This window comes from Sitophilus oryzae, unplaced genomic scaffold, assembly GCF_002938485.1.
Source record: "Sitophilus oryzae breed Bouriz unplaced genomic scaffold, Soryzae_2.0 scaffold_1583_pilon_pilon, whole genome shotgun sequence".
NCBI lineage: Eukaryota > Metazoa > Arthropoda > Insecta > Coleoptera > Curculionidae > Sitophilus > Sitophilus oryzae.
This window is the reverse complement of record NW_022146262.1, coordinates 1,303,429-1,321,462: the sequence shown is the minus strand read 5'-3', so window position 1 is coordinate 1,321,462 and position 18,034 is coordinate 1,303,429. Positions and strand designations below refer to the sequence as shown.

The 18,034-nt window shown below is 31.9% G+C and overlaps 1 pseudogene; it reads right to left on the bottom strand.

Moving 5' to 3' along the window:
- Positions 1–216: 216 nt before the first annotated feature.
- The window catches only part of LOC115879676, a 56,448-nt pseudogene continuing 38,630 nt past the window's right edge, over positions 217–18,034 (bottom strand).

The window sequence follows — 18,034 nt, the reverse complement described above, 5'->3', positions numbered from 1 at the left end:
GTTCTTGTTTGCGGATGTTCTTAGCAACCGCTATAGCAGCGCCCTACAGCGTATGCGCTCCAAAACAATTATAAGTTTTGGCGGCAAGCTGAGCAGTCCAATTTAAACTTGTTTCTTTTATCTATGCATTTATTTGACTATTCTAATATCGTTTTTATACGATAAAACAAAAGTAGTTGAAATATACCGACTTCATTATTATAATAAAACACTTACCTTTAGAATACCACAAGTTTTTCATGGCATAAGAAGCGACATTTCTACCGCTTCTTTTAGCCTGTGCAACTGTATTGTTCATTTTTAAAGCAATAACTTTAATTCTATCTAGAGTAAATTTGGTTTTATAGAGCAATTCTTGCAGCCATTGCATTCCTTTCTCGTATTTGCTGGTCTCTACCTGTATGGCTAATGTTGCTGTTTGAGAGTAGGACCCACAGGAGAACAAACTACCTCCACCTAAGCCTAAAAATAACAAAAAATACAATAAATACAGAGTATATGTATAAGCTAAGAAATCTAGTACCTATAGAAGTTCCTGTGGTAACTGTATCGTCATTCAACTGAGCTACAACATCTTCATAAGGAATTAATTGACCATCTCTTTCAATTGGTAGTTCTAGCAAACTTTCCAAAAGTAAAGGTAAGTATACCCTCAAATCTTGAGGAACTTTTGAAGTATCTAGTAACCCATAAATCTAGAATCAATATTTTATTTTTAAGGTTGCCTCAACCTTTTTTAATCTAACATCTTTGACAAGGTAATAAATTGACTGGTCATTAGTCCAACAAAATAGGCCTTCACATACGAAGTTTTGGTAAAAATTTGAATTTTTGATATAAGTTACTTTAAAAGATCTACTTAGAATATACGGAATAATATACATGTATTGATTTCTTTCGAAAATTGACAACTATGATCCCTTCCCCGACACGAACGGTACATTGTGAGACAGGAAATTGTAGAGAGAAACAAGCCCTATAACATAGGATACAACAGTTTAATGAACAGTGCTTTCCATACAATCAATAAAATGAAAAATATACGAAATAATATGCGCATGTACTGATTTCTTGCGAAAATCGACAACTATGAAACTATGTACTCTTCCTGGACACAAACGGTACATTGTCAGACAGAAAATTGTAGAGAGAAACAAGCCTTATAACATAGGATACAACATTTTAATGAACAGTGCTTTCCATAAAATCAATAAAATGAAAAATATACGAAATAATATGCATGTACTGATTTCTTTCGAAAATCGACAACTATGAAACTATGAACTCTTCCTGGACACAAACGGTACATTGTGAGACAGAAAATTGTAGAGAGAAACAAGCCCTATAACATAGGATACAACATTTTAATGAACAGTGCTTTCCATAAAATCAATAAAATGAAAAATATACGAAATAATATGCATGTACTGATTTCTTTCGAAAATCGACATCTATGAAAATATGAACCCTTCCTGGACACAAACGGTACATTGTGAGACAGGAAATTGTAGATAGAAACAAGCCCTATAACATAGGATACAACATTTTAATGAACAGTGCTTTCCATAAAATCAATAAAATGAAAAATATACGAAATAATATGCATTTACTGATTTCTTTCGAAAATCGACAACTATGAAACTATGAACTCTTCCTGGACACAAACGGTACATTGTGAGACAGGAAATTGTAGAGACAAACAATCCCTATAACATAGGATACAACATTTTAAAATCAACAGTGATTTCCATAAAATCAATAAAATGAAAAATATACGAAATAATATGTATGTACTGATTTCTTTCGAAAATCGACAACTATGAAACTATGAACTCTTCCTTGACACAAACGGTACATTGTGAGACAGAAAATTGTAGAGAGAAACAAGCCCTATAACATAGGATACAACATTTTAATGAACAGTGCTTTCCATACAATCAATAAAATGAAAAATATACGAAATAATATGCGCATGTACTGATTTCTTGCGAAAATCGACAACTATGAAACTATGTACTCTTCCTGGACACAAACGGTACATTGTGAGACAGAAAATTGTAGAGAGAAACAAGCCTTATAACATAGGATACAACATTTTAATGAACAGTGCTTTCCATAAAATCAATAAAATGAAAAATATACGAAATAATATGCATGTACTGATTTCTTGCGAAAATCGACAACTATGAAACTATGAACTCTTCCTGGACACAAACGGTACATTGTGAGACAGAAAATTGTAGAGAGAAACAAGCCTTATAACATAGGATACAACATTTTAATGAACAGTGCTTTCCATACAATCAATAAAATGAAAAATATACGAAATAATATGCATGTACTGATTTCTTGCGAAAATCGACAACTATGAAACTATGAACTCTTCCTTGACACAAACGGTACATTGTGAGACAGAAAATTGTAGAGAGAAACAAGCCCTATAACATAGGATACAACATTTTAATGAACAGTGCTTTCCATACAATCAATAAAATGAAAAATATACGAAATAATATGCGCATGTACTGATTTCTTGCGAAAATCGACAACTATGAAACTATGTACTCTTCCTGGACACAAACGGTACATTGTGAGACAGAAAATTGTAGAGAGAAACAAGCCTTATAACATAGGATACAACATTTTAATGAACAGTGCTTTCCATAAAATCAATAAAATGAAAAATATACGAAATAATATGCATGTACTGATTTCTTTCGAAAATCGACAACTATGAAACTATGAACTCTTCCTGGACACAAACGGTACACTGTGAGACAGGAAATTGTAGAGAGAAACAAGCCCTATAACATAGGATACAACATTTTAATGAACAGTGCTTTCCATAAAATCAATAAAATGAAAAATAAACGAAATAATATGCATGTACTGATTTCTTTCGAAAATCGACAACTATGAAACTATGAACTCTTCCTGGACACAAACGGTACACTGTGAGACAGGAAATTGTAGAGAGAAACAAGCCCTATAACATAGGATACAACATTTTAATGAACAGTGCTTTCCATAAAATCAATAAAATGAAAAATAAACGAAATAATATGCATGTACTGATTTCTTTCGAAAATCGACAACTATGAAACTATGAACTCTTCCTGGACACAAACGGTACACTGTGAGACAGGAAATTGTAGAGAGAAACAAGCCCTATAACATAGGATACAACATTTTAATGAACAGTGCTTTCCATAAAATCAATAAAATGAAAAATATACGAAATAATATGCATGTACTGATTTCTTTCGAAAATCGACAACTATGAAACTATGAACTCTTCCTGGACACAAACGGTACATTGTGAGACAGGAAATTGCAGAGACAAACAATCCCTATAACATAGGACACAACATTTTAAAATCAACAGTGCTTTCCATAAAATCAATAAAATGAAAAATATACGAAATAATATGCATGTACTGATTTCTTTCGAAAATCGACAACTATGAAACTATGTACTCTTCCTGGACACAAACGGTACATTGTGAGACAGAAAATTGTAGAGAGAAATAAGCCCTATAACATAGGATACAAAATTTTAATGAACAGTGCTTTCCATAAAATCAATAAAATGAAAAATATACGAAATAATATGCATGTACTGATTTCTTTCGAAAATCGACAACTATGAAACTATGAACTCTTCCTGGACATAAACGGTACATTGTGAGACAGAAAATTGTAGAGAGAAACAAGCCCTATAACATAAGATACAACATTTTAATGAACAGTGCTTTCCATAAAATCAATAAAATGAAAAATATCCGAAATAATTGCATGTACTGATTTCTTTCGAAAATCGACAACTATGAAACTATGAACTCTTCCTGGACACAAACGGTACATTGTGAGACAGAAAATTGTAGAGACAAACAATCCCTATAACATAGGACACAACATTTTAAAATCAACAGTGCTTTCCATAAAATCAATAAAATGAAAAATATACGAAATAACATGCATGTACTGATTTCTTTCGAAAATCGACAACTATGAACTCTTCCTGGACACAAACGGTACATTGTGAGACAGAAAATTGTAGAGAGAAACAAGCCCTATAACATAAGATACAACATTTTAATGAACAGTGCTTTCCATAAAATCAATAAAATGAAAAATATCCGAAATAATTGCATGTACTGATTTCTTTCGAAAATCGACAACTATGAAACTATGAACTCTTCCTGGACACAAACGGTACATTGTGAGACAGAAAATTGTAGAGAGAAACAAGCCCTATAACATAGGATATAACATTTTAATGAACAGTGCTTTCCATAAAATCAATAAAATGAAAAATATACGAAATAATATACATCTATTTTCGTAGGATTTTCTTAATCCACCCCCGAGAAAGGGTGAAATAAATAAATAAAATTATTTTTTCAAAATTTCGGTGAAACGGTAAGGACTAGAAAAAAAAAGTTCAAATAAAAGTTGTAGAGCGGCTAATTTTACATAAAAATGAGCTCTATACTTTTTTTACTCAAATCAAAATTAACAGAGATAGGGTGTTTAGAACCTAGGGGACAGCTTTTATTGAAACATTTTTTCAAAGTTCTTACCGTACCTCGGATATTTGAAAAAAAAACTTTATTTACATGTTTCACCCCTTCTCGGGGTGAATTTAAAAAAATCTTAATTGAAATTTATAATTTTCCAAGCAAATTAAATAAAAAAGTTAAATATATGAATTTAAGCATCATCCCCTAGCTTCTAGCCACTCTATCTCGGTTAATTTTGATCTGAGCAAAAAAGTATAGAGATCATTTTTCTATGTAAAATTTGACGCTTCACAACTTTTATTTGAATTTTTTTTCCTAGTTCTTACCACTTCCCCGAAATTTCGAAACAAGTATTTTATTAATTTATTTCACCCCTTATTTCACGTGAATTTAAAAAAAAATCTTTCACAATCGTTTTTAGATCCGTTTTTCCCGATCAAAATACTCTAATAAGGTTGGGATGAGTTTTTTGCAACGGCTATTAAGCTGATACGACATCTTGTACACTTCGCACTAAAAGCGGTTCTAAAAAGAACAATGTCCGACTGCAGGACTAACTTGCTAACTTCCCAGAAAATCTTGGTGCTGTTAGTGATGAGCAAGGTGAGCGATTTCACCAAGATCTGAAGGTTATGGAAGCGCGATATCAAGGCAGATGGGATGTCAGTATGATGGCTGACTACTCTTAGGGCATCAAGCGGGAATGCCCACAAAATGAACACTCCAGGAAAAGCTATAAGAGGAAATTTTTGCCATAATATCTTTTTTTATTATTTTTTGTATAAACACAATTTAACTTTTAATATATTAACCTCTGTATGAATAAAATATTCTAATCTATTTGGTCAGATCTTACCTTTGTATGTGCACTTTTAAGGTAAAAGGAGGGGTATGCTGTAGCTTAAAAACTTGACGTAATAGAGAAAAACTGTGAATATTTTTGAACTCAGAGACCAAAAATTAGTCAAAAACAGGTTACAGATCCAAGTCAACAAAATTGCTGTTCCCCAGTGTAATCTCTAGAGTAAAGATATGATAAAAAATGCTTATTGCGAATACCTTGATGGATTGGTAACGAGTTATAATGCAATGGTATGAAAAAAAAGTTTATAATTTTGTCTGGGGTAGACAATGGCTTACGCCGCGCCGCTTCTAATGCTTCACTTAGTGACTAGGTTACCTTGCATTTTTAATGAGATTATTATGTAGAGAAATTGAAGGGGAAATATTAGTAGATTTTTTACTGACATCTTTTCAGATCTTTTTGTGGTCCTCTTCCAATCCCTATGTTAGATTCTCCAATTCTATCCTTATCAAAAACTCTAATAACTTGAAGACGAATCCTCCATATAGCTCTTTGTCAATGGCTTATTACAACAACCATACATTTGCCAGGCTATCGCACTGATATAAATAGTGTTCTGTTGTTTCTTCTTCGGATTGACAAACTCTACACATGGCTTTGTCCGTTAATCCTATTAGCTTTAAGGTGCGTCCAAACCTGACGAGACGAGAGCTAGACGAGAGCGAGGCAAGAACGAAACATTCAAACATCCGATCCATTCTTTGAGGCAAGCTTGCCACTAGACAATCGAGTTGGATGATAGTGAAAGGAACCCGAACACATTAAATTGTAATTGAATATAACAAACGATGGCCAAATAATAACTCATACTATACAGTAATAAATGTTTGTATCTTTAACATGGTATTTGGTTTGTCGTATTTTATTCATTATCGGTTTTTTCCCTTTTGGTTGTTTTCCCCTTTAACAAACCTTCATTTGTTTCGAGACACGACGTCTTTTACAAAATACGTTTTTAACGATATTTTAGAGCAAAATGTTAAATAGAAAAGTTATAGGGAAAATTAAGAAGCATATTTTTAAATTACTGTAGAGTATACCGGGTACTTCAAAAAAGTGTTGCGGATATAACATATATTTTTTAATGGGAAAAACATGTTTTTTATTTTATTATTAATTTCTACATAATATATGGTACTTTCTACATAATATATGGTACTACAATTCGGTAACTTTTTTTGCATATGATATTATGTATCTAAATCTATCTTAATAGATTTTGTAATAATTCAATTTGCTTAAAGGAATGTGAGATTTCGGTATGGTAAAAATTATTAGTGACGCAAAATTTGTAAATTCTATCAGAAAAAATGATAATACATATGGTGTATCATTTAAAAAAATTGAGATTATTTAATTTAAATAGTCGAATTTCATAAATCAGAGCTAATATCTCGCAGTCGAGCGAGCCTGCCAAAAACACGTCCAGACTGTGCGCTAGCTTTCTTTGATCGGCCGTCGCAAAACCGACAGAGAACAGATAGCAACGAGGCTCCGTGGGTGGCAAATTTGGAATGTCTCGCTCTCGGCTCGTCAGATCTGGACGCACCTTTAGATGCGTTCTATTAGTAGACCCACTGTAGCTTTGACAGTCTTTGTTTTTGCTTATCAGATCAAGTCAATTTTGGCGAATTTTCTACTATGCCTTTTATTGCCTGTCTCTGCCCTGGTGAATTTAATGGGTCCTTGCTACTTGTATCGATGGGGCTTGCCTTTAATTGACAAGACAAGGCTTTTTAAAAGAGCAAGAGCAAATTGATGTGGTCGTTCAAAATATTCTTTGCAAACCTGGTGTTCTAACGTTCTGGTGACAAAGTTTTTCAAAGTATTCAGATATAAATTAGAGTAATCTTTTTTCATCTCAATTAGAATGTTTTGTTTGAGCGATTGTTGCGTTAATCTGTAACTGATTAGTTTAGTAGCGTATTGTGTTTACCTATAAGAACGGACATTTATAGAAAAATATTAAAATATTATGATTTTTTTATTAAATTATATTTACCTTTGGGGTAAATGCTTAGGATCGATATGCTTGTGAAGACTTTCCATATCATCACCATGGAAGAACAGTTTATTGCTCATGCTGCCTGTTATAAGCGGTTTGAACATCCCAAAAATTATGTCGAAAATCCAGGGTTGGAACAAAACGTGGACAGCATGAATTTTCATTGGAAATGAAGTCTGAAACAGTAGAATATCTTAATAAATAAGTACGTCAACTTCAACTAAGCAAGAAAAGAATTAACTTTTCCTTTAGGAAAGTATGTCTAACAAATATTTCTGTAATTTACATTGTATATATCAATTAGTTTCATTCAAGTCGATTAACTAAAATATTTGAGAAATTAACAATTTATTTGCTGTTTTTTTTCTGTGTAAGAATCAACTTCTTCAAATTATGCAATTTTCTGCAAGACTGTCGGTCACCGGTGCATTAAAGTATTTTCATGCCAGCTTAAAGCCTGAAATTTCGGCATAATTACGAAAGAAAGCCTGTTGTCACAGTGGTTATCGTTCCACGACTGTAGTTTTTACGGTCTGTCAAAATAACAGCTTATTATCGTCAATTATGTCACGCCTGTTTTGTTTTAAAGTAAGTCAAGTTTACACGTGTCTCTATTTTGTTCTACTAGTTAAAAAAAACTTGAAATGTGGAACCGCGAGAGTTGTAGAACTGTATTTATCGTCACGACACAAATGACATTCAACGTATTTATTTTTTTACAATTTCTTAATACGAGATATACACTAGTCCGAAAAAGTAGCAAAATAAGCGTTCGGCATTTAACGTTTTATGTAAAACTGGCTAGGTATTTTTACACTTTTACCCCGATTTTTACACTTTTACCCGGATCTCAGATAATTCGACGCCCTGTATGCATAGTCAAGAAAGTATATCATGTGGCGAGTGGCGCGGAGAGGGGATGAACAATTGTGACGTCTGGATATTCTGTAGTGCTGTTTTTTCATGCCATATCATTGACAATGATATGGCAGAAGACCGCGGTTCGGATTCCGTGTAAACAAAGTAGGCCTCGTCCAGATTAATCTTAGCAGAAAAAAGGAGTCGTTAACTTAAAATACTTTACTTCTTACACTGATTTTATCAATTCATTTAATTCAAGTGACAATAAGTCATATTTTTTTACGGAAACTAGATAAAATACCACAAGAACCTAAACGGAACCGATCTAGCGTCACTAATAGTACCCATTACGCAATTATCGTCATTCATGTATCTCATTGCGAATGGTACTTGCTTCTCCGTTGCGCGGATAACCGGTGAAAGTACAGACGAACACGAAGAAAAGTGCCAGTGAATTTAAATCTCCCGCAAAACAATTTATCGATAGCTTATTTCCGGATAGATAGTGGAAAATTTAGTACCAGGAAATGACGGTTTATCTTAAGCCCTCACTTCCCGGTACTAAATTTTCCTCGGTGGTCTAATGGGAAAAGTACCATATATTATGTAGAACTGGCATCAGTTGTGAATGAATTTATTAAATTTCTTTATTTATGATTTCAGTTGAGAATTGGAAGCAGAAAAAGTTCTACTTATGCTACTTTTCCGGACTAGTGAAATGGACTTTAAAAGATTCTCGTATTAAGAAATTGTAAAAAAAATAAATACGTTGAATGTCATTTGTGTCGTGACGATAGGATAGAAAATACTGTACAATAACTCATTCAGCAGAGAAAATCAGTACTACTCTCAACCAATGAGAGGTCAGTTCTTAACTGATATGTGGAGGGTACAGAAGTCAATCACTTATGTCAATCACCAATCGCATTGAGCTATTGAGGTTTAAAAAACGCATTAAAAAAAAAATGAATGTCAATTTGCTTGGATGACTTTTTCTCGTCTGCGTCTTCCTTTAATATATATTAAGGAAAAAGAATACACTACACCGCATCCGCAGCGTAAGCGACTTCTCGCATGTACATACAGGGTGTTCCAAATTTGAGAGTGACCATTGGGATGCCGGAAATTGTAAAAGGTAAGAAATACTTCAAATTATGGCAAAGCTCCACTATTTTATGTATAATAAAATAACGTTTTGAAACATAAAAATGGCCACTGTGCTTTAATATTCATTACATATATTACATTGAGTAGATTTTACTGTTAAAATATGTTCTACTAACTGATCGGGCTAATTTCGTACCTGGTAAAACCTGGTATGAAGTGAAATGAGTTTTTTCTCTTGTGGTTGTGTTTTTTTTATTCTTGTGGTATGGATGACTGATTGACTAGTCAATTTGACAGATGTTGGCATTTGTTCTCTATATTTTTTCGATTCAAGTATTTTCTATGTATTTAAATATCTTTCTAGATTTGAATTTTTTTTTTCTCACTACTTTCTTTTGAATTTGTATTCTATTTTGTTTAATATGTAATATATAATATGTATATAACCATCCACAAAATCAAATCCCTCAAGTGGAATGGGCAGGACACCTGGCAAGAAAGACGGACAACAGATGGATCATAAAAATAATAGCATTGTACCCACGAGGAATTAAGAGATCTAAGGGAATACTGAACCTGAGGTGGGACCATGATATTAGGAAATTAGCTGGGATAACTTGAGCCCACATAGCCAATAATAGACAACAATGGGCCCAACTACAAAAAGAGTATCTAAATATGTAAGGAAGGCTACACTATTAACCTCTAAATGACTACACCATAATCGGAAATGGTTGAATAAGCTGAGAATGATGATGATGATGAAGATATAATATGATTTGCAGTGGGCATCAATTATGAAAAATAAGCTGTAAGCGTGCCTAACGTGGCCTGTCATTGTGGAAAATGGCGCAGTTCTAAATCAAATTTATTTAAAAAATAATTTTCGGTAAATTTTTCCATGAATTTTTCGTATGTTTTATTAGTTATACTGCTATTCGGGGCGGAGACAAATCCAACAAATCTTGTTCTTGAGCTATAAATGGTGTAACAAACACGTCTTTGGCTTATTTGTTTAGTTTTTCCCATATTTCATTGGAAACCAAAAAATTATGTTAGTTTAAGAGTCCATTTGCGCTACACCGCTCGGGTCGGTCTCAGGGGTCGGGTAGAGCGGGTGTGCTGTGGAAGGCGGTCCGTTCACGATCCCCCACCGCCTGATTTTTGGTCGGACGCATTCAGTGTAAATCACATCTGAATATTTCCCATATTATTTCAGTGGAGTAAAAACGATATCAAAATGTGTCAAAATTTTTTTTGGAGGTATAACTACATGATATCTATACAGGATTATCAGTTAGGCCTTTGTGCATGTGAAATAACTAATTACGACCTTTTTGGGGGTGTCAGAAATTTTTTAACTAGCAAAATGTCAAAAATGTATAACCATGTTTTTTATCTTTCCTACGCGATAACTCCTAAACTAATCAACTTATTCACAAACTCTTTTAATCGATTGAGAACACATAGGCGGTGATAGCTGAGGTAATTAAAATTCCATAGTGAGTGTATTTTTTTTGGAAAATGGATTAAACTTCAAACATTAACTTTATTGTATCATGATTTTCGGTAAGCGAGAAACTTTATTTGAAGGAATTTTTACATAGTATCTGCGTATGAAATAAAGTAAAATATTGAAAAAGGTTTTTGAAACTTGGTACAATTTTCTAATGCTAATACTTTTCTTGTTATCCTAAATTAAGTTTACGAATAGGCCGCGCGCGAGACCACTTGGGCCTCGCCGCCCGAGACTTTGATTTTTATATGGCGACACGGCGGACGCGATGTTCCGTAGGCCTATTTCTGATTATTTGTATTGTACCTGCAGTTTGAAATTTAGTTAATTCAGTACGTTATAAATTATTTAGTTATCGACTCTTTAATTTGCAGAAAAACTATAAACAAAAATGATAGGTTTTTTTAAATCCTATTATAACGAAACTTAAAAAACTATCATAATCATAAATGCTGCGGAAAATGGCAAAATGATGTATGCTTAATATATTAATTAATAATTGTATATATATTATATTAACAATTATTAATATATTATATTAACAAAAAGAAAACTAGTTAAATAGAACGGTTTTGATATTATAATATTTTTGATATGTGATAAAATAGGAAAAAGGGCAAACATCACAAATTAACATCTAGACAAACAGGTATCTTATGTTGTAACCTATTTTAATAAGATTTTTAATAAATTCATTGATAATAAAATTGATATGATCGCTAAAATTCCATAGTCAGTATTTTTTTTTGCCAATAGAGCTGAATAATTTATCATAAACCAGAATAATTTTAATTATTCTTATTTACCGTAAATATAAAAAAAATAATAATAATATAATTCCATTACATAAATAATTCTATATAATTCTACAGAATGTCCCCAGTTGTGGAAAAACAAGTGGAAAAACTTTTTTATTATTGACATTTTGAGAAAAATGTATTCTTCATAAAAAATTTTGCTTGTTCTAAAATGGTTAATCCCGTTTATACTTTTCCAAATTTCCATACCGTTTGTATATTGTTGAATTTTTTCAGTCTTAAAAATCAAGGGGCGTTTCTATGGTAATATAATTTCGATTATATTCTTTGATAGACGGTTATTATTAATTATTGTTTTATTATATGTAAATTTATATATGCATGGGAAATATTGTTGATCGTCATTTCCCAGTCAACTGGACGCCGTTTTTTTTTCGATCATACGGTATATTATGTATTTCAATAAAAGCGACAATACTTAGGCAACAATGTTTTCGATCTAGCGTGGTTTAATGACAAAAGGGGCTCCCTGTAATCCTTTTACCTGTTCAAATTAATTGATTAGTATAATGAGACAAGTCGCTGATTCCTACTATTTAGTGGTTTTCATATTTTATTGCAATGAAAATCGCAGTTTTACGTACACAAAACGCAGATTTAATTTAATTTTTTTTTAAAAACTCAGAGCAAAATTTAAAATGTCATATGTCAAATAGAAAAAAAATATTACAGTCGAAAGTGATAAAATATCCGATTTTTAAAGAAAAATCTCAATGCAATCGGTAATATTTGCCATGACTACCAACATAAAGCTTTTTTAATCTGCCAATTCGTTTATTTAATCAGGAAAGTGTGCTCAAAGGTTTCAAAAAAAAGAATTTTTATTCATTTCCGATAAAGACAATTAAAATAAAAATTCTCCAGCTTTGGCAACATTTGACTTTCAAAGAAATTTTTGTCTATTTTAATTTCTACACCGGGTGCGTCTCAAAAGTGGCTCACCCCTATAACTTTCTTATTTTTTCAGATAAAAAAACGAGATTTGGTATGTTAGTATATGACATAAATTAGGATTGATTGACGTATTCAATTGTTTTTGGTCACTTCTTGTTTCACCGGAAATGACTACAACTTTTGATTCTTAAATGGCACCCCCGGTATTTGTTTACTTTATTCGATAGAAAATGACATTCTGAATATAATGACATATCATATATCATATGTCAACTTTTGAAATTTTCGCTTAAAACGAAATTGAATTTTAAATTTCAATCAAGTAGCCTTGGAAAAATAGATTTGATCGTCTAATGTTTTTAGTGCCTTGTCCTGGCCAGTTAGAAAATGCTCAAATCGTATTTTTAATCATATCTCAATTTTTTCAAATAGAACGAGGGTGGCTAATTAGCATATTTGGGAAAAGCATTTTTTTACTAATAATTTGATACCTCACACTTGGTATTTCGAGTCAAATTATCGTTATGAACCGCATGTTATAATTTCCTTTATAATTTCAAATAAACCATATGCGAAAATGTCAAAAGTTGACATATGATATGTCATTTTATTCAGAGTGTCATTTTCTATCGAATATAAAGTAAAAAAATACCAAAAAAACTAAATATGCCATCAGTTTGCTTAAATAGAACAAGTAACATATAATTTACGCGAAACTGACGATATGACCACAGACAACAAATTGCAGAGCTTCACAATTCAGCATAAAAAATATTTATTAAAAAATAAATTAAATATAACTGTAATCAGAAAACCTTAATTTATGTCTGTATTGTAACGGAATTTTAACTTATAATACTCTTTCCAATATAGACATGTCTTATAAACCTTATATTTTTAAATGACGTGTTGAACGATGTGGGGTACCGATTAATTTTGAAGAAAAAATATTAAACCCTGAACTTAAATTAAAATTTATTTTTAAAATTATAAGAAAGTATCGCTTATAATTAAATTAACTATTAAATTTATTTCAATCAATATTTTTTAAGTATAATAAATACAACTTTGTTTGACCATCAAAATCTCAAAAATGGTAGATAACAACCTATTCTCAGACCTATTGAATAGACATATAAAATTTAATCAAAATCGGTCAAGCCGTTACGGTGAAGTCGGGAGAAGTATGGTAACAAAAAAACAACCCCTATTTGAAAGTGAAAAATTTAGTGTTGTATGTATTTTTATTGCCACATCGTAAAAAAAAACAAAAATTACAAATGTTGTCCAAAAATAAAAATTTGGGGTGGGCCCCCTTGTCACTTAAGGGTATAAAAATAGATAACAACCAATTCTCAGACCTACTGCATATACATATTAAATTTCATCAAAATCGGTCAAGCCGTTACGGAGAAGTCGGGAGAAGTATGGTACCAAAAATTAAAAAAAAACCCTATTTGAACGTGAAAATTTTAGTGTTAAATGTATTTTTAATGCCACATCGTAAAAAACAAAAATTAAATATTTTCCCAAAAATAAAAAAAAATTGGGTAGGCCCCCTTGTCACTTAAGGGTATAAAAAATAGATAACAACCTATTTTCAGACCTACTGAATATACATATAAAATTTCATCAAAATCGGTCAAGCCGTTACGGAGAAGTACGTAACAAAAATTAAAAAAAACCCTATTTGAAAGTGAAAATTTAGTGTTGTATGTATTTTTAATGCCACATCGTAAAAAAACAAAAATTAAAAAATTTTGTCCAAAAAATAAAAAGAATTGGGGTGGGCCCCCTTTGTCACTTAAGGGGTATAAAAATAGATAAACAACCTATTCTCAGACCTACTGAATATACATATATATTAAATTTCATCAAAATCGGTCAAGCTGTTCCGGATATTCGGGAGAAGTATAGTAACAAAAAATTAAAAAAAAACAACCCCTATTTGAATGTGAAAATTTAGTGTTAAATGTATTTTTTAATGCCACATCGTAAAAAAACAAAAATTAAATATTTTATCCAAAAAATAAAAAAAATTGGGGTGGCCCCCCCTTGTCACTTAAGGGTATAAAAAAGAAGATAACAAATAATTTCAGACCTACTGAATATACATATAAAATTTCATCAAAATCGGTCAAGCCGTTACGGAGTAGTACGTAACAAAAAATTAAAAAAAAAACCTATTTGAAAGTGAAAATTTAGTGTTAAATGTATTTTTTAATGCCACATCGTAAAAAACTAAAATTAAATATTTTGTCCAAAAAATAAAAAAAACTGGGGTGGGCCCCCCCTTGCCACTTAAGGGTATAAAAAAATAGATAACAACCTATTTTCAGACCTACTGAATATACATATAAAATTTCATCAAAATCGGTCAAGCCGTTACGGAGAAGTACGTAACAAAAAATTAAAAAAAACTATTTGAAAGTGAAAATTTAGTGTTGTATGTATTTTTTAATGCCACATCGTAAAAAAAAACAAAAATTAAAAATTTTGTCCAAAAAAATTTTAAAAAATGGGGTGGGCCCCCCTTGTCACTTAGGGTATGAAAAATAGATAACAACCTATTCTCAGACCTACTGAATATACATATAAAATTTCATCAAAATCGGTTAAGCCGTTATGGAGGAGTACGGTATCTAAAACTGTGACAAGACAATTTTTTATATGTATTAGATTTCAGAAATCTGCATAAACCTTAGCCCGATCCTGTCGTGTTAAGCCACACCCATAATTCCAAACGCACGTGCTTTCAGCGAAAAAATATAATTTTTAAATTCCTTAGATTAGGGCTTGCAGAGCTTCAGCATTTGCCATAAAATAGCGAGCAATTTGTTACAAAACTATATAAATTATATATCACTGTAATCACAAAACTTCAATCTATATCCCTCCTGTAACAGAATTTTAAATTATATTTTTATTTTCGAGAAAATTTAGTCCAAACATAGGGTTTATTTTGTTGATGTTTGACCATCAAAATCTTAAAAATGAACAAGTTATCTAAAAATGTGCCACACGACGGATTTAGTATAATCCTTTATCTTTAATTTTCTTCTTCGTTTGTGTAAAAATACCTAGCCAGTTTGACATAAAACGTTAAATGCCGAACGCTTATTTTGCTACTTTTTCGGACTAGTGAAATGGACTCTTAAGGACAGCGCACACTGATACGAATAATTCTTGAATTATTCGTCGTATAATACTAAAATTCATTCGCCATTTTGTCAAGTAATATTAGAAATAATGCTAAATTAGATGCCAGATAGGTAGAGGCATAATACATTCCTGTATTATTTGCCTAATTATATAGTATAACTAGCTGATCCGGCAACCGTTGTTTTGCCATATAAATATTTTTATGGGACAACAGCCATTATTATTTACGGGGTTGAAAATTATTGAATTACTAACATCGATATTAAAAATACTGGTTGATGGTAGAAAGGTGAAAATTTAGGGTTGTGTGTATTTTTTAATTCCAGATCGTAAAAAATAAAAATAAAAAATTTTGTCCAAAAAAAATTGGCATGGTCTACCCCGAGGTCTACCCTTCTTGCCTAGGGGTATAAAAATATATTATATTATTATATTGTATATGTGGTATATTGATCTAAGCTGTCCATTAATGTTTTTCAAACAATTATTCTAAATATCGTTTTCATCCCTAGGTTTTCATCGCTGTTGTTTCTAACATTTGGATACATGACAACGACAGTTCCGTCTGTCATTTTGATTCACAGACAAATTGTATTTTCTGTTATTTTTTGAATGTTTGAAATCTTCCCTAACCCACTGAACAGACTTTACCTTTCGGATTCGCCAGATTTGGATTCCAGTAACTTCTTTTTACTACTGAAGCTAAAGTTTGCATCTTACCTACTATAGTCTACATTGGTGATTTTTATCATCTGATTTCAGCCCCGAATCTACAATTTTTTTGAACCGGGGCAAAAAATTGATAGTAGCGCCCCCTCTCCCCAGCGTTTGAAGTAAATTAATTTAAAAAACTTGCAAATATCTAGATATACAGTTCATACCAAATAAACTTTTAGTCAAGTGATAAAGCTTGACCCTTTGGCTTGACCGGCACAGCGTTGTCCACTTTTATATATTTTTTTTCTGCTAGTAAACATTTTCGAGCTTAAAGTATCACAACACTATTTATTTATTTAAACCAAACATTTGTAATACAAAACTAAAGTGTCAAAACGAATGACAATGTCAAGAAATAAATAAACAAATGCGGCAACTTGACATTTTTTTACAGCAGAGCTACCACCTCAATCCCCAGCGCGAAATTTAAATTCCAGTTTCCGGCGCCGAATATGTCCATGGCTGGCAACAATGAATTTAAAAACCGCGCTCTCGATTACGTAACTAAAAGTTTAATTAATATGAAATATAGGTAGGCATTTTTCGTAAACAGGACAGAATGAGCCTTTAGGATGTGTTCAAAAACTAACTGGACGTTTTAAAATTAAATGAGTACTTGATAGAAGAAATTTTTGCGCTTTGTGGAGCATTTTTTTTATTTTCAACTATATTATATTATGATTTTAGCGCCCCCTAACACTGGCGCACGGGGCAGGTGCCCGGTTTGCCCCCCCCCCCCTAGTTCCCGGGCTGTCTGATTTTGATATTAAAATAGTTCTAATCAAATTGATAAATTGAGTTATCAATGTGAACCACTTAAAGTTTTGTTCTATTGATGCTCTTTGTTGAGCATGAATACCTACCACCATGATTTGGAAAAACTTTATGCGCGATACTGGGCGTCATATAATATGCTTGGTTTAGAGTGAGATCGGACATATCAAACATGGCAACTCCGCCCAAGATTTGAGCTCGTGGTTCCAAAATTGCTAATTCCAGAACAGCTAGCGTGGCTTGGAACAGTTCGGTGACGCTGTACTTTTCTGGATCCCAGTTTCCTAAAATAAAATGGATATAATAATGAAAGGAAAATGCTATACGTTTTTAATAAATGCAGTCGCTTTTATGTATGGAAACGGTCGATTATTAGGTAAAATATAGGAGGTACCGCAAAAAGTTAAATACAAAAGTTATATAGACTTTTAAATATCTATTAGCGAGTAATAAATTTAAGCATACAGGGTCGTTCATAAAGTCGTGGCACATCAAAGTTTAATTTTTTAATAGAATCGCCTGTATATTATTACATATTTCAATTCTTCCTTCAATTCTAAGCAAAAAAATCGAAATACACACAATGTACTTCAAACCGTTTCCCAGTTATTGACTTTTAAAAAATATCACTTAAACAATATGATTTAATTAATTTCGATGTGTTTGGTTTGATTTAATGATGCCATTCTGCCGAAACTGTGAAGTAAATCTTTAACACCCTGAAGCTACGAACCAAAGCAGAATCGGACCTATGTTGATATGAAAAATAAATCTTATTTTTACGTGAGGAAT